This window comes from Symphalangus syndactylus, chromosome 11 (genome assembly GCF_028878055.3).
Source record: "Symphalangus syndactylus isolate Jambi chromosome 11, NHGRI_mSymSyn1-v2.1_pri, whole genome shotgun sequence".
Classification (NCBI taxonomy): domain Eukaryota; kingdom Metazoa; phylum Chordata; class Mammalia; order Primates; family Hylobatidae; genus Symphalangus; species Symphalangus syndactylus.
The window spans coordinates 111,718,782-111,737,082 of NC_072433.2; the positions used below are offsets into that span (position 1 = coordinate 111,718,782).

At 39.0% G+C, this 18,301-nt stretch overlaps 1 protein-coding gene across 7 annotated transcripts in view; it reads right to left on the minus strand.

Moving 5' to 3' along the window:
* ZNF608 (zinc finger protein 608) overlaps positions 1–18,301 on the minus strand; it is a 124,078-nt gene that overhangs the window by 57,001 nt on the left and 48,776 nt on the right. The window lies entirely within an intron of this gene.

Consider the following 18,301-nt stretch of genomic DNA (forward strand, 5'->3'; position numbering starts at 1 on the left):
GAGTTGGATTAGAAAAGGTAATCATAGAACATGGCTGTGCTGTAGTCATAATATAAATACTGAATATTGACCTAACCATAATTACTTCTGGTGGGCAGCCTCATAATTACTTGTGATGGCCCCTAATGACCACTGCCTCTTGGCATTCACACTCTGGTGTGATGCCCTCCCGAGTGTGGGCTGAACTTACTTATATAACGAACAGAAGTAATGAGCTATCATTTCTAACACTAAGTTATTCAAAGACTATGAATTCTATTTTGGGTGCTCTGCCTCTCTCTCTCTCTCTCCCCCTCTCTCTCTGATCTTGCTGGGAAGCAAGCTGCCATGTTGTGAGCAGTCCTATGGAGAGGCCCACGTGGCATAGCAAGTCGAATTGCCCCGTGAGGAATTAAAGCCTGCCAAAAACCATGTAAGGAAGCTTAGAAGTGGCTCCTTCATCTCCACTGGATGGGGTCTTCAGCTGACAGTAGCACCTGCCTACAGCTTGATTGAAACCTTCTGAGACAACCTGAGCCAGAGGCACCAGCTAAGTTGCTCCCAGATTCCTGACCCATGGAAACTGTGGGATATGTTTGTTGTTTTAAGGTACTATCATCTAGAATAATGTGTTACATAGCAATGAAGAGCTCATAACTCATAATTATATTGGAAGTATGGGTGGTGATAAAATATATTTGTGTTGGGGGAAAGGGTGAGTAAGGGAGCTAAATCATTACCTTCCATAATAAAAAGTTACTCTAAAATACTTAAAACTGAAAAATAAATCAAGAAATATCCATATAAACATGTGTTTTCAAAATACAGAGGAAAATGCCAGTTCAAAGAGCTTAGTGAGTTGCCTCTGGAAAGTAGAAAATGGGTGAAGGGAAAGGTGAAATATGAAACTACCGTTCTTTGTTATGGGCCTTGTAGAGCTATGTGGCTCTTTAAACTATATAAACATAACCTGAATAAAAGTTAAAAAGAAAATTCAACTACATTTATGTGTTAACTCTGGTGCATCCAATAAATTCTGTATTTCACAGTGGTCTTTTGAGCATTCTAAGGAATCTTAATACAAGGTATATATGAGTAGCACTAGAAGTCATTGGATCTGTACAGGCACGTTACACCAGGGGTTCCAAAACCTGCTAATGAAACTGGTAAGACTCTACCTCTTAGGAATCTTATCAGATAATGTCTTTAATGGGTTCATTCTTCTTTGGAGTGTATCAGAGCATAAAATAAGTGTCAGTCTACTCAAACCAGAGCCCGCTTTACCTGCAGAAGTGCTACTAGTTTAACAAATGATGTGAGTAAATAGAGTCCTAGAAACAGATCTATTTTTGGAGACTCGAATCATGGCTACTCATTCAACAAGACTTCGCACTATGGGTAACGCCATCAGGGCCGACTATTTGCTAATAATTTTGTTTAGAATTCTTTAAGTCTGAAATGATGCTGGCATGAAGAACACTTTAAGATCTTTACCACTCCTTTGCTACCTGATTCTGCCACGAAGAACACTCTAATACCTTAACCCTCCTTTGCTACCTGAATTTCAGGTATCTTCAAGAGATTATGTACTCCAACCTCCACCCCTTCACTGTACACATGAGGAAAGTGAGGCCAGGGCCAAGAAAACACAGCCAGTGGGTGCAAAAAGGGAGGTTACAGCCCTGTTCTCTTGACACCTGATCCAGTGCTTTTTTCCAGGGTTCTTCTTTTCCCTTGTACCTTATCGATCTTACCCATAAGTCCTAAGGCATTTCTGAACTACATCATATTTAGGTTATATAAAATGCATTAGTTTTCACAGTGAATGGGGGATAATGTCACCAAAAGGAGAGGGCGCAACAGGAATACTCTGAAAGAACTTCGTTAGGTCATCATATGTACATATATTTTTATAACAAATGGGCATAGTGGGAAGTGAGAGTTCCCAACAGAGGCTCACCACTTAGTTTTCCTTTTCCTTTTAACTGGTCTCCCTTTTCCCTTCTTTTAAAACCAGTATACTATAGTAACCTTAAAGTTACAGCAATCACACCATTTTGTTTTAATTCAGTTTTTCTCATGGTTTAGCTACAGGTCTTTTCTCAAAAAACAGTTTGTCCAATAGTAGTCATAACTGAAATACCAAGAACTCTTGAGGATTCTGCAACAATACATTTTTTAAATCTGCTAAGTGGATAGATGCTAGACTATTGCAGCCAAAGAATAAAGAATTTCTAAGCAAAATATTACAGATGCATCTTGATTTATACAATCATGCCCTTTCAGAGGGTCTTAATAAACACAATATTTTGTATGAAATATAAATGCACATTTTGCTTAGATGTCATGAGGTATTATAAAGGCAAATAACTTCTCATATGCTTTTGTAGTCATGCACTATCAACTCCAAATACTTTTCACTATTCATGTATCCAAAAAAGAAGTTCAGGCCGGGCGCGGTGGCTCACGCTTGTAATCCCAGCACTTTGGGAGGCCGAGGCGGGCGGATCACGAGGTCAGGAGATCGAGACCACAGTGAAACCCCGTCTCTACTAAAAATACAAAAAATTAGCCGGGCGTGGTGGCGGGCGCCTGTAGTCCCAGCTACTCGGAGAGGCTGAGGCAGGAGAATGGCGTGAACCCGGGAGGCGGAGCTTGCAGTGAGCCGAGATTGCGCCACTGCACTCCAGCCTGGGCGACAGAGCGAGACTCTGTCTCAAAAAAAAAAAAAAAAAAAAAAAAAAAAAAAAAAAAAGAAGTTCATATGTAATAGAAGTAAGGCTTTGGCTGCCTTCAAGTGAGTTTAATGTTTTCATTTTGGGCTCTAATCAATCTTATTATGCCTACCAACTGGCCTGGCACTCTTGCTACACTTTTGTCGCTTTTCATTAATGATCAGAATGAAATAAATGGGGGAATGACATAAAACACTGAACCATACCAAGTTGTAGTGCCAGAATTCACAGAGCGAAAGAACAAAACAAAATTAGGCTCCCTGACAATCCCCTAATATTCCTCTGTAAACACCAGACTATTCTTTTTACTTTCCAAAATACACAAACAATTTACCCCAAGGAATGCATGAAGTTACAGTTGCATACCCACTGGTAGAGTATCTGCATCTCCCTTGGGTAAAGTGTAGTGTAAAGCCTGAGTCTCCTGATCAGGCGTAGTCAGGGTAGAGTCAAATCTAGAGGGAAAAAAAAAAAAAAAAAAAACAACAGCAACTTGTCAACAGACCCCAGGGGATCTGACTTAGCTGCCAGCCTGATTCTCCAGAGGAGGAACTCACTATGTGGCCAGCCCACCTGATCCTGAAACCTTGAGGTGGGTATATGTGGTTAGAACAACTACCTCCCTCCCAAGCCATCACTAGAGCCACAGAACTCTGTGCTGTTAATTCTCCTGTGGACTCTGCCTTGATTTCTATGCGAGTCATAGATTCCCCCATACTTCATTTTCCTCACTGTGAGAAAATAAAGATGGTGATGCTAAATCACAGCCTCAAATACTTAACAGTCACACTCAACATATGATGTGCTTTGTTGAAATTCCATACTTGGAAATGTGCTACTTGCAAGAAACTGCAAGCTAAGGAGGACTGGTATGGCTGATGATATTTATTTTAAGAAGACTTTTAATTCAAATGCCAAATATAAAGGGAGATTTCCTAGAGGGTGTATACTTTAGGGATTCTCTAGTAACTGGGAAATTTAAGGTAATGCTCTCCTTCTGAATCATTGAAGATTAATGTGCAACCAATATAATTTTAAGTAGCTCACTCTATTCTGCTTCTTTGAAACCTGACCCTCCATTTCCTTAATCCCATTAGATTATCTGTCCCTGAGAATGTGATAATGCCCTTCGGTCACCCTATCAGGCAGGAGTCTATGAAGAGACGAGTTCAACATGGCGCTACTGCTTTGCAACGAAGATTGTCCTGGTTCCTGGTCTATGGCCTCCTAATGTGTCTGCCCTTGAGTATTCAAAGACTTTTTGAACTGAAAGTGACTCTCACACACTTGCTTACTGCAGCCAGCTTCATGAGGGAGCCAAGCCAATGCCCCAGTCCCAGTTGTGGTTCTTCTGTGCTTCTGGTACCCACCCACACATGTTTGTCTGGACAATAAATAATTTTATATGTGCACCGTGTGCACTGTCTGGAACTGGCTGGCTTTTTGTATTCTGAAAAGTGACTAGGTCTTCTCATGAAGCTGAGGAAAGCAGTAGAAAGCAGCTTTTGCAGGTTCTCTTTAAACAAGTTGGCCTCTGCTGCTGCTCAAGTTGAAATAAGGCACATTAAATGTTCTCTGTCAGCTCTGTCAACTTGAGTTACTTCAAAAGTTGTCTGTCAACGTGGATATGAGGAAGACATCTACAAGACAATATACAAACTGTGCAAATGTACAAGTAAGTCCTCGAAGAGCTGGCAGGATCAAAACTGCCCACTGGGCCAGGAGAATACAAGGCATTGACTCTCTGAGGCACAGGAAGTGGTGGGCCATTTTTTTTCCTTGTTATGAAATATACAGTTGGAAACTACACTTGGGGTGTTTTTGCAAAAATATTTGGTGAATATCAAATTTTAAAAACATTTCACTCAGTAAGCCGAATTAAGTTTCCGCATTTCAGTCAAAACTTCAAACGGACAAGCAAATGTTTATTTATTTCCCCATAGCATATTTTTTAAATAGCTAGTTATATTCACACACACATAAACAGACTCAAAACTAGGAAAGACCAATAATATTAGATAAAACTAGAAATCCAGAAAGAACATACTTCCCACAGTCATTTTCTTTGGATGGTCTGTACCTCAGTTTTTCCATAAGAATAATGGGCCTAATTATGGGACTCATCTCCGTAAATGAGAAAAATGCTAACTAGATGGTGTTGACAGAGCAACAGAAGGTTCTCCAGGCAAAAGCGTTTAATTGTTCAGACACACCAAATGTGTCTTTTGTCACATAAAGGAAACAGCCACATTTCTGACATCCAAGGACTCAAATACTGTGAAAGAGTCTCAAATATATATATTGAGTCTGAAGACTTCATTATGAAATGAATATCTATGGGTATAATGTGTATATATATATAATAAATGCTCAATTTACTATTCAATTCCAAGAAATTATCAAATGAGCAGTAAGCACCTTGCCTGCCTCACAGCACTTTTTTAACCTTCTTGGGTTTCCTGACTGGGTTATGTCAGACTTTGCTAGATACCCTGCAATTGTGCCCATGAGCCGAATTCCCCCTACTTTCTTTGTTGAGGACAGCTTTTGAAAATCCGTGATATGACTTCTGTCATATTATAGCTCATTTTTCTTTTGCCAGGAAAATACCAGTCAAACTTATTTGAGATCAGAAAGGCCCCAGAAGGCACATAGGAATGCTTTCGTAGATACTACTTTTAAAAACTACCTTGATGGTTCTTCCTCCTGCTGTAGTTATATACAGAAGAAGACAAGGGAAAAGAGACTACGAGAGGAAATAAAAGTAGCAGGGGGCAGGACAGCACTTGGGCATGCCAGGGAAACTGCACACTGCATGCATTGAGTGACAAATTATATATTATAAACAAATCATGAGACACAAAAGGTTTTCTAGAAAATCCTGTCCTTCATCCTTCTTTATGCTGAAAAAGCAGAATCCAAAAGAAAAATGTTTGCAGCGACAGCAACAAAAGTAAATCAGATTCCTTCCAGTTCAGAATGGATGTTTGACAGACTAATTTTCTCCCTTGAGTGTTTGAATTCTTCATATTTAAAAGTATCTTTTAACTTCTTTCACTTGGGAGAGAAAGAGCTCTAAGAGTCATTCTAGACACAAGCAGAAGTTAAATCCCAACCTTTCTGCCATCCAGAGCAAAGCCCTCCATTGAGGCAGAGCCCAGCCATGTGGTCTCTTGGGAGCATCACTTGCACTCTTGCTTCCTCTTGCTGAACAATTTTGATTTTTACTATAAGGAGAAAGTCTCATTCCTTTTCTACCTAGGGTAGGACCCTGGATATGAACATTGAGAGCTATACATTTGACTTACAACTTCATCCCTTTGTCATCAAAATGTCAGCAAGTCCAAAGTTAGAAAGGATAACTGAGATGGGCACTCTCATCCAGGAAATATAAACTGGAACAACTCTTAGGGGAAGCAGTTAGGCAATATGTGTTTCTACTACATTAGAAATGTTTGTATACTTCAACTCAGTAATTCAGTTTCCTAAAAATTAATCCCTGCATAAAAATTCCAAATTCATAACACAAAACAAAAAAACTTCATACACAAAGATATACTATGTAATACTATTTATATTTATCTAAGAAGTTGAAAGCAATGTAAATATCCATTGTTAACGGAATTTAAATTAAATTAATCTTTGGTGTGTCCATTCCATGGAATATTTGATATTTTAAAAAATGCTTCCTAGAAAGTGTTTTCATAACATCAGAAATGCTTGTGTTTTAATGTTAACATTAAAAGAAGGCAACATTTAAAAGTGTATCTACCTAGAACTACTAAGAAATTATATCAAGGTTGCAGGATATAAGGTTAATATACAAAAGTCAATCAATTTCCTATACACCAATAATGAGTAAGTAGAATTTGAAATTAAAAACACAATGTTTACATTAGCAATGAAAAAGGTGAAATAGGTAGTATAAATGTAAAAGAAATATGTATAAGATCTATATGAGAAAAGCTAAAGATCAGGCATACTGGGTCATGCCCATAATCCAGTGCTTTGAGAGGCCAAGATGGGAGGATCACTTGAGCCCAAGAGTTCAAGTTTACAGTAATATGCTTGTGATGTGCTTGATATGATTGTACTACTACACTCTAGTTTGGGCAACTGAGCAAGACCCTGTCTGTAAAATAAATTTTTTTTTTTTTAATTAGCCAGGTGTGGCAGTGCACACCTGTAGTCCCAGCTACTCAGGAGGCTGAGAAGGGAGTATGACTTCAGTCAAAAAGTTCAAGGCTGCAATGTGCTATGATCACACCACTGCAATCCAGCATGGGTGACAGAGTAAGACCAGAGTAAGACCCCGTCCCTCAAAAAACAAAACAAAAAAAGAGACACAGAGAGAAAGAACTGAAGAACCAGTTTCCAAAATATTCAAAGACCTTTTCAAATTCAATAATAAGAAAACAACTCTGTAAGAAAAATGGGCCAAAAACCTTAACAGTCAGCTCATCAAAAAAGATATACAGATGGCTGGTAAGTACCAGCAAAGAGGCTCCACATCACAAATTGTCAAGAAAATTCACATTAAAACAATGAGATACCACTACACACCTATTAAAATGGTCAAAATCCACAACACTGACAACACCAAATGAACTCTCATTCATTTCTGGTGGGAATGCCAAACAGTATTGCCACTTTTCCAAAAAACAGTCTGGCAGGTTCTTACAAAACTAAACATACTCTTACCAGATGATCGTGCAATTGCACACCCTGGTATTTACCCAAAGCAGTTAAAAACTTTATGTCCACACAAAAACCTACAAATGGATGTTTACAGCAGCTTTATTAATAATTGCCAACCTTGGAAGTTACCAAGATGTCCTTCAGAAGTGAATGGACAAATAAACCATGATACAACCAGACTCAATGAAGTAATATTCAGCACTCACAAGCATTGAGTTATTGAGCCACAAAAAGACATGGAAGAAACTTAAATGCATATTGCTAAGTAAAAGAAGCCAGTCTGAAAAAGGCTACAGACAGTATGATTCCAACAATATGACATCTTTAGAAAGAGCAAAACAAGGGGGACAATGAAAAGATCAGTAGTTGCCAGGGATGGGAGAAGGAGAGATGAGTAAGTGGAGCACAGAAGATTTTTAGGGCAGTGCAAATACTCTACATAGTGAATACAGCTTATTATACATCTATCTAAACTCACTGATTGTATCACACCATGGGCAAACCCTAATATAAACTGAGAGCTTTGGGTGATGGTGTGTCAATTAGAGCTTTGGGTGATGGTGTGTCAATTAGATTCATCAACTGTAACACATGAACCACTCTGGTGGGGAATGTTGATAATGGAGAGGCTATGCATGTGTAGGGGCAAGGGATATATGGGAAATTTTTGTAACTTCTTCTCGATTTTTCTGTGAACCTAAAACTGCTCTTACAAAACAGCCTTTTAAAAAAGTGTATCCAGGTCAGACACAGTGGTTCATCCCTGTAATTCCAGCACTTTGGGAGGCCAAGGCAAGAAGATCGCTTGAACCCAGGAGTTCAAGAACAGCCTCGGCAACATGGTGAGACCCCATCTCTACAAAAAGACAAAACGAAAAAAACCTTATCCGCTGAATGATCTCAACTAAAGACACTAAGACAAATGCAACAAAAGTAAAAATAGCTAGCCAAGTAACTAACAAGTAACATGTAACTAAAAAGATTCCACAGAGTAAAGGAAACAACAGATTAAAAAGGAAAAAGAACGGAAAAATATTATAAACTCTGTTTCTGACAAAAGGTTAATATCCAAAACAGGGACTCCTTCAAAGCAACAGAAAAACACACACACACAAATAATGAAACACTGTGCAAAAATTTTTTACACAATTTTTTTTACACAATTTTTCATTAGGTTGTTATTTGCTATAATCCCAGGAACTCAAGAGGCCAAGATGGTAGGATCACTCGAGGCCAGGAGTTCAACACCAACCTGCACAACATAGTGAGACCCCCATCTCAGCCAGGTATGGTGGCACACATCTGTAGGCCCATCCCAGCTACTTGGGAGACTGAGGCAGAAGGATCACTTGAGCCCAGGAGTTTGAGGCTGCACTCCAGGCTGGGTGACATAGCAAGACCCTGTCTCTTTTATTTAAAAAACAAAAACAAAAAAAAGGTGAGGGCTGGGGGAACCCTTGAATAGACTTTTCTCCAGAGGAGACACACAAATGGCCAACAAGTATGTGTGAAGATGCTCAGTGCTCAGCATCACTACCCACAAAGGAAATGAAATCAAAACCATGACACACCATCTCATACCTGTTAGGATAGCCATTATTTAAAAAATCAAAAGATAACAATTCCATTTCTGGGTTATTTATCCAAATTGAAATCAGGATCTTGAAGAGATGTCTGTATTCCCATGTTCATCACAGCATTACTCACAATAGCCAACATATGGAAGCAACCTAAGTGTCCATCAATGGGTGAATAAAGAAAATGCGGAATATACACACACTGGAATATTATTCAGCATGTCAAAAGGACATCCTGTCATATGTGACACCATGCATGAGCCTTAAGGATATTACATCAAATGAAATGAGGCAGTCACATAATTATTACACATATATGATGTATCTAAAGTAGTTGGCCAGGCAGAAGCAGAGTGGAATGGTGGTTACCAGCAACTGTCGGTTAGAAAAAGGGGAAATTGCTGCTCAATAGGTATGAAGTTTTAGTTGTTCAAGATAACTAAGTTCTAGAGGTCTGCAGTACAACACGGTACCTATGGTTAAGAATTAAAAAAAAAAAATCAAGAAAATGAACTAACATATTAAGTGGTCACCTAAATTGTGAGATTATAGAGTTTTTTTCCAATCTACATTTTTACTTTTCTTCCCAAATCTCCTAAAATGCCATATATTCCTTTTATAATTGAAAAATAAAAACCGTATTGAGGATATGAATGATTTGAGGGAAAAAGTATGTCAAATATTTTGTTCCTCCTTTCTTGTGCAGATTAATCTTACAATAACAAGGCTGGAAGCTGAAATATAATAAAATGTAATGAGATTTTATAATGGATTTTTAAAAATCAGTGACAAAGTAGATTTCTCTATTTTCAATTGTCTAGACCAAACTTAATTTAAAAGTAACATATTCCGGACTAGAAAGCTACACTACTCAAACAGGTATCAAGACCATATCACTTTGTTCCACAAATTTACTCAACATTCAACAAATATGTATGGCGCACTTACTCTGTGCCAGGCGCTGGGGATCCAACAGTGAACAAAACAGATGGAATTTGTGCACTTAAGAAGCTCGCAGCATAGTGGGGCTGAAAATGATGGTTTGTATACATCAACCCAGCTGAAGCTGATTCAAATACTACTGCCAAAATCAGATGCTAGAATTATAAAGAAATTCCTACCATTCCATGTTTAAAAATAAACTCCAGTTATTACATCACATTTGACTCTCTTTCCAAAGAGCACTTTGTAAAATAGACAGGAACTTTTGTGAAGGGGTAGACAGAAATCCAGAATACCCAGGAATTGTATGAAGAGCAAGGGCTCTTTTCGTCCAACCACAGTGTGTTCAAATTCAGACTCTCCCCCACTTGCCAGGTGTGCTGCCTGGCACAGATGAGTCCCTTTCTAAGTCTCCTTTATTAAAATATAGATAATGACAGTGGGCTTATTTTGGCTTTTGTTCTGAGGATTAAAGGAAATCATGACCTGACAAGCATGCCTAGCACAATGCCTGGCACAAAATAAGTACTCAACAAGCTAGTCCCTTCTATTATCTACAAAACATACATGTTTACACATAAAAACAACAAAGAATCAAGGACAATGATGTAAAAGTCAACACAATGGGGGGACTGGAGTAAGTGGTAATGACTGTTGATGGATACAGGGTTTCCTTTAGGGTGATAAAAAATGTTCTGAAATGAATGGTGGTGATGGTGGTACACCTCTGAATACACACAGAAAAAAACACTGAATTATACTCCTCAAGTGCATAGATTGTAAGTTATGTGAATTATGTCTCAATAAAGCTGGTGTGAGAACTCATTTTTAAAATGTCAGTGGAATACTTTAATCAAATGGCTACCTAGGATAACAAGCTATTCTTTGCAACCAGTGAGACCATCTCCATTTTGTAATTAGAAAATACATCTTCAGCTCAAAGTCACTATAATATTAAGACACTCAAGATTTTCTTACTAATTCCTTCTTTACAGGAAGAAGATTAAAAAGCAGAACAATACCACATATACACACAAATATTACAAGATAGCGCTTACATCTTTTACTATAACTAAGTCCTAAGAAAAAAAGTTTTAAAGTTTTCCATTATATATTCACATGTAAGAATAAACCTGGCTACAATATCAACCAACACAAAAAAGGAATTAACAATGTCTTTACACAGTGAGTTTTAAACCTATTGGTTCATTACTTAGCACCTAATGTCACCACGAAAATATATACACAAATGACACCAAAAAACAAATATTTGATCTAAAAACATTAAACTGAATCCTACTCAACAGCAGCTTATTTTTCACATTGACAAGAGTTAAAGTGACGGTCTATGTTGTTGCTTTCCAACAAAATACACAATCACTCATCATATCCAAATTTGGCTGCATTCCCTCATCAGGAAAGCATAAAACAAGTACGTCCAAGAGTAAAGCAAATCCAGGAAAATGGCACAAAACCCCGGACAATTCCTTCCCTTCTCTCCATTCAGTACACCTTTGTTGACTGTCTATTGTAAGCCTGTGTGAAGACCTGTCTTCCATTTTTTAACCTTCTGTATTTTTCTGTGAAGCTGGTAACATTTCATTAATCTTTTTTTTTTTTTTTTTTGAGACAGAGTCTCGCTCTGTCGCCCAGGCTGGAGTGCAGTGGCGCAATCTCGGCTCACTGCAAGCTCCGCCTCCCGGGTTCACGCCATTCTCCTGCGTCAGCCTCCCGAGTAGCTGGGACTACAGGCACCCGCCCGCCACCATGCCAGGCTAATTTTTTTTTTTTTTTTTTGTATTTTTAGTAGAGATGGAGTTTCACCGTGTTAGCCAGGATGGTCTCAATCTCCTGACCTCATGATCTGCCCGCCCCAGCCTCCCAAACTGCTGGGATTACAGGCGTGAGCCACTGCGCCCGGCCCTCATTAACCTTAAAATGAAAATACCCTGATGAGTTTTGTTGTTTATTATGTATCCTTAATTCAATGTTATTTTTACTAAAAAAAACTTTTTTCATCAATGTACTCAGAATAGAGGTAACTAAGATGGTATATGGTCCAATAAATATACAGATTTGATTCACTATTTGGATTGCCTTTTCCATGTGAAAGTGGGTAGCACTTGTGTACTTCGGAAGTGCACTGCTACCCTGAGCTGCTCTGTTGACAATGGTGACGAGCCTCAAGGAACCATCCACACTTTCTTTTTTTTTTTTTTTTTTATTATACTTTAAGTTCTAGGGTACATGTGCACAATCTGCCAGTTTGTTACATATGTATACATGTGCCATGTTGGTGTGCTGCACCCATTAACTCGTCATTTACATTAGGTATATCTCCTAATGCTATCCCTCCCACCTCCCGCCACCCCATGACAGGCCCGGGTGTGTGATGTTCAAGTGTCCAAGTGTCCTCATTGTTCAGTTCCCACCTATGAGTGAGAACATGCGATGTTTGGTTTTCTGTCCTTGCAATAGTTTGCTCAGAATGATGGGAACCATCCACACTTTCACTGACAACTTCCACGGCAAGATGGCCCAGGCCGAGGGGAAAGTTCACAGCCAATACAGAGTGGCACTAACTAGTAGTTCTTCCAGCCCCTCAAAACTTCTGTAGAGTTCATGTTGAGGGTCACCACTTGGCCCTTTTTCTCATTAGCATGGTAATTAAACAACCATGCTCACCTGCCCAACTCACATATTGGGGGCTGATTTATCTCCATTTAGCACAGGAGTCATAAGAAGCATGCCCACTAGACATCTCAAGTTCCCCATTCCCGCACTGTTATAATCGCCACAGATTTGGATAGGGGTAACAAAATACAGACATTCCTCTTGAGAGTCAAAGTTGAATTGATAAAGTCACTATGATATACCTCAATAAATAATATTTCACTCTGTAAAGTACTGTACCAACTCCATGCTGTTACTGAAAATACAAAGTAAGCCTGGATTAATGTTTAATCTCGCCTCAAATTAATCAGAGTTTCAAAAGAAAAGTTCTATTTTCAGTAGTAAGATCGGCAAGTAAATACTGCAGAATGAGAATAACAATACCACAGATTCATTTTCCATTACATAGGATCATTTGCCTTTTAATTAATTAGCTTGAGGCTGAGTGAGATACCTCACTATAATCCCAGCACTTTGGGAGGCCAAGGCGGGTGGATCGCTTGAGCCCAGGGGTTCGAGACTAGCATGGGCAACATGGCAAAACCTCTTGTCTACAAAAAAATACAAAAAAAATGAGCTGGGTGTGGTGGTATGCACCTGTGGTCCCAGCTATTCGGGAGGCTGAGGTGGGAGGACCACCTGAGCCCAGGAGATCGAGGCTACAGTGAGCCATGATCACAACAACTGCACTCCAGCCTGAGCAATGAACTAAGACCCTGTCTCAAAAAAAAAAAAGAATTAGCTTGAACCTCCTCCTACATTGCACATTTAAACACTACCATCTTTATGACTTTGGAAATATAGAAGAAGCAGAAGAATTTTAGAACATCTCTGGTGATTTAAAAGAGAATCATTTCGGCCGGGCGGGGTGGCTCACGCCTATAATACCAGCACTTTGGGAGGCCAAGGTGGGTGGATCACCTGAGGTCAGGAGTTCGAGACCAACCTGACCAACATGGAGAAACCCCGTCTCTACTAAAAATACAAAAATTATCAAGGCGTGGTGGTGCATGCCTGTAATCCCAGCTACTCAGGAGGCTGAGGCAGGAGAATTGCTTGAACCCAAGAGGTGGAGGTTGCAGTGGGCAAAGATCGTGCCACTGCACTCCAGCCTGGGCAACAAGAGCGAAACTCCGTCTCAACACAAAAAAAAAAAAAAAAGAAAAAAGAGAGAGAGAGAAAATCATTTCTTTCTCCAATTAACTACCCTGAAAACATTGATTCCCAAAATCAGTTTCCTTCCTTGAAAAATGCATCAGGTGAAGAAGGTCCTCATACAAACAAGCATTCGTCCTCTCACACCAGGTGCTGAGTCTTCTCATTAAAATGATAGTCACTATCATAAGTTGCCCTTTGTATTTTCATTGCCCCCCAACCCCCCAAAAACTCTGATTCTCTGAGCACATTCTATATTTGCTACATTAACAACTTTCCTTAATACTATGGGGTTCTGTGTCATCTCAAAAATAATTCAGCAGAGGCCACACAGAAATAGAAGTATTGCATCTGACTCACTTGAGAAATCAACAGTAGGGTCCACTCTTCCCATATCAATAAATTACGAAGAGTGGTACTACCAGTTGTTTGTTAAGCCTCTTAAATCCTCTGTGGAGTTCATGTTGAGGAGCAAAGCCAGACCCTCTTCCTCATCAGCACAGTGATTAAACAACCCTGCTCACCTGCCATAGCATCTTGATAGACACTATCTGCTCTGTGAGGTAAGCAGGATGGGTGTCCCTATGTCCATTTTACACCTGGGAAAGTGAAGCAATAATACATGTGTCTTCCTTACAGGGAAAAGGCCAAGGAACTTGCAAAGGGCTAAGACATCAACTCTTTGCCATGAGACAGTGGTTCTCAACCTTGTTTGCACATTAGAATCACCTAGGGAGCTTTGACAAAACACCAATACCAAACCAGACCAAAATGCCAACCCAGACTAAACAAATGCCTGGGGTGGTGCCTGGGCATCAGTGGGTTTTAAAAGCTCCCAAGGTGATTCAAAGGCACAGAACTGAGAACCGTCTTTGGCAAGTACCAGTTTTCTTTCTCTCACTTTCTTTTCTTCATGGCTTTACTTAACCAGTAAGAAAGCGAAAGGGTCGTGAATGATAGAGTGGCACAGCAGTAGTAAATAACGGTCATGATAATGGCAACAGATGCAGCTAAACCAAGTATGTTCTCAGGTAAGGAAAAAAAAAAAGAAAGAAAGCCAATAAGAAACATGATTCAATAAAAATCAAAAGGAAACACATTCATAAAGGCTAAAAAGCCAAGTTCAGCACTTATGTATTTACACATATTGCTATATACACCATGATTTTTCTGTTTTGTTTTTTTTTTAAAGAGCAAATTTTCAAACAAATGACTATACAGAGGCATGTGTGTCCCAAATGGCAGGAATAAATGCTAAGGAAATTCTTTCCAACATCTGTGAGTAATTTTGTACCATACATCATTGGTCCTATGCATTCACCTTAAAGAAAAAAGATTAGAGTAGAATTACCAAACATCCAAATGCAGTAATAGTTTTTCTCTCCTATTAGGCATGATCTGAAACCCATTAATTTTTTCCAGAGGGAAATTCACTAGTAACACTTTATTCCTGAGCACAACTTGGTTCTTAGACAACCAGTACTTCAGGTACTGGCAGTAACACTAGGGGAAAGACTGACTAAAAGAATCTTCCTCTAACGAGAAACTCCAAACACAAGAAACAATTAAGTATTGAATGGGGATCCTCCTAGTCCAGTCTTGCGATTCCCAACCATCCAAAGAAATCACAGTAATATTCAATATTCCCCCCCAAAGAGTGCAGACATGAACTCTTAAAATTCTAGGATCTTAAAACACACGCACGTATATGACCTTCACAGACATATGAATGCATGTAACAAATTAAGTTTGTGGAAAACACTACCAGTTACACAATACTCTCCAAGTGAAAATACCAGGGATGGGGTTTTATTCAACTCCACCTACAGGACATTAGTCAAAGGCACCTGACAGTTTTATAAATGCTCAACTTGAAGCTCTTTGTTAGTGAAACCTCATACTACAAAACGATTGTAGCTTACTCTCCCCTCCCCTTCTCCTGGAATCCCTCTCTTTCAGCTCTGCCAAATAACTGGCTCCCAATGTGTTTGTTCTGTGTCTCTCTTTGTTTTTCCCAAAAGGAAAAAATTAATGGTCAAGTGGGTTTAATTTTTAAATTGGTACAAGAGCTTTAAACACACTATAGTGAGAAAAATGCAAATGGAATGCTCTTGCAAATGGTTGCACATTAAACATACATCTTATGACCCAGGCCTTTACTAAGATGAGTTCTTAAATTCTTTGGAGGTCAGAAGTTTAGTTTATTCAGCAAGAATAACTCTATTAACAGCTCCAGCTCCTTCTTGTCACCACAGTAAACATCCACACATTCCAAATCCTGGAAAATGTGAGGCAGTAAAGAGAAGGCTGGAGCTGCCAACAGCCTGAAAACCTTCTAAAGCTATCAGTCCGTTGTATGAATATACAAAGATATCCACAGAAATGGATGGATCGGAGCACGTATAAAAGCAGCCACGTTGGACTCAGCAGACCAATTTTTCAGAGGACAGAGTGGAACTGGTGAGGCTTTATGTATATCACTATCAAATAATAATAATAGTAATAATATCTAATAGCTCTTTAAGCATATGCCCAGAATTCCACATCAACTTATGTACTGCTACAGTTTTTAAACCCAGATTTTTTTCCTAAATAATCTTATCTTTGAGAAGAGGCTAAGGTTAAAAGTCAAAACTAAGCAGACTTCTAAGCAAAGTGAAAAATAACCCAAGCTTTACAGCTGTTCCAGAAAGTTTGTGGCTAATTTTACAACATCTACCACCCAGTGAGGTCACACTGCACGGACTTAGTCCTACTCCACACTTGAATAAATAAAATCATGACAAGCAATAAACTGATGGGAGTGCTAAGTCATAGCTAAGAAATGGGAAGACAGCATTTCACCCTGATGAGTAAATTATCCAAGTACAAAAAAATCTGATGTTCAAGTTCAGGGAAATTAACCCTTACACTTTCCAAATATTTTTCTGTTCCTGAAAATGTGCACCTAAACAAATTCACTGTGACCTTATTAAGGTCTTGAATACTTTTTTATACTTTTCACACTAAGTGTCAGTCTGAAAGCCTTTTCCACCATTTCCCTTAGAGAAAAATCTAAAGGAAGGCAAACTGCACAACCCAAGAGAATAACATGATAGAAGCTTGCTCCCCACATGGGACCCCTTGTACTGGAGGGTGACTGAACAGACAAGCAAGATGAGACAAATTCTGGCTCCTCCTACATCAGTTCCTCCCAATGTGGTTCCACAGTATTGTTTCAAATGGCTTCCTAGAAAATCTGAAAAACCCAAATTAAAAGTACAAAACGAAAGAAGAGACCCAAAACTCAAAAATTTCTAAAGCCAAAAAAGTAAATTTTAATCACTTCCCTCTGAGCAAACAAGAGCTGACCATAGCTACTTTCAGTCCTTTTCTCTGATTCTTTCTTGTATACTGTCTTTATTTATACTTACCAGTGCTATCTACAAATATTTTTATTTAATTACAGAACATATCCTACAAGAGTATATTTAATGTAATATGTAGAATTCAGAATTCTCTAAGAACCTTTGTTTTCTACCTTGAAACAGCTTGAGCTGTTTTCTACCTTTTAAGAATTATACTCAACACTTGTCATCTGATTTTCATTTATTTTTAACTTCTTCTTTCGTTTCCCAGTTTATCACTATCCTTAACTATTTTTTCTCAACTACTTCTTGCCCAGCAATTACCCTCAATATTCCCCATCCACTCAGCCACTTTTGAATACATTTCACCTTCTCCCTTTGAGTTTCGGCCCTCAATTTTTCCCCCTTGATTTAGAGGAATCTAATGAATAATTGTGAGTCTCAAACACTTCTTGTTACCCTCATCCTGCCCTTACTCCTCTGGCAAATGACCATGATATCAACAACTGCCATCTCCTTTATCTTTAACCAATCTAACTTACAGGGAAAAAAATGTTCCCCCACCCCTTCATTTTTCTTTGTTCCCTGGTCCACTCTGAAGCACCCTGGAGCATGCTTCTTCCTTATCTCTTCTACTCCACTCATTCCCCAATGGAGCACTGCAGCTCTTCTTGGTACGTAGTTTTCAATTATTGGTTGCCTTGTTAATGACACTGGCCATATGAAACACTTTGTACCTGGTGGTCATGTGCTATGAGCCATGGCCAACCATGATTTGGATCCACTATCAGCATGGCATATGCTCTGATTTATATTCCAATAGCAATGAGAGATTAATCCTGATCCATTTCCTTTGAACCTTGTTTCTCTTGTGGCTAATGGACTGCATTTGCCAAATGGCTTGCCAAGTTAAGGAACAGGAAAGGTTTTACGTCTCTGGCCATAGAAGAGAAGTGACCGGCTTACTAGGGCTTAAGTCTTTGGCCCTGGCCTCATTACTTCCGAGCACCAGCTGGCCACAACCACATCATGACAATGATCCTCACTATGTGCAAGAACCTTGGCTCAATTCAGAAAGTAAATATAAGCCTCTACAACACAAAAACAACCATGTCAAGATAGACACATTGGTTGGCACCCTAAGAATTAAATAAACTTGAGATCTATCTCCCTTCCTAATTTCCACAATACCTTT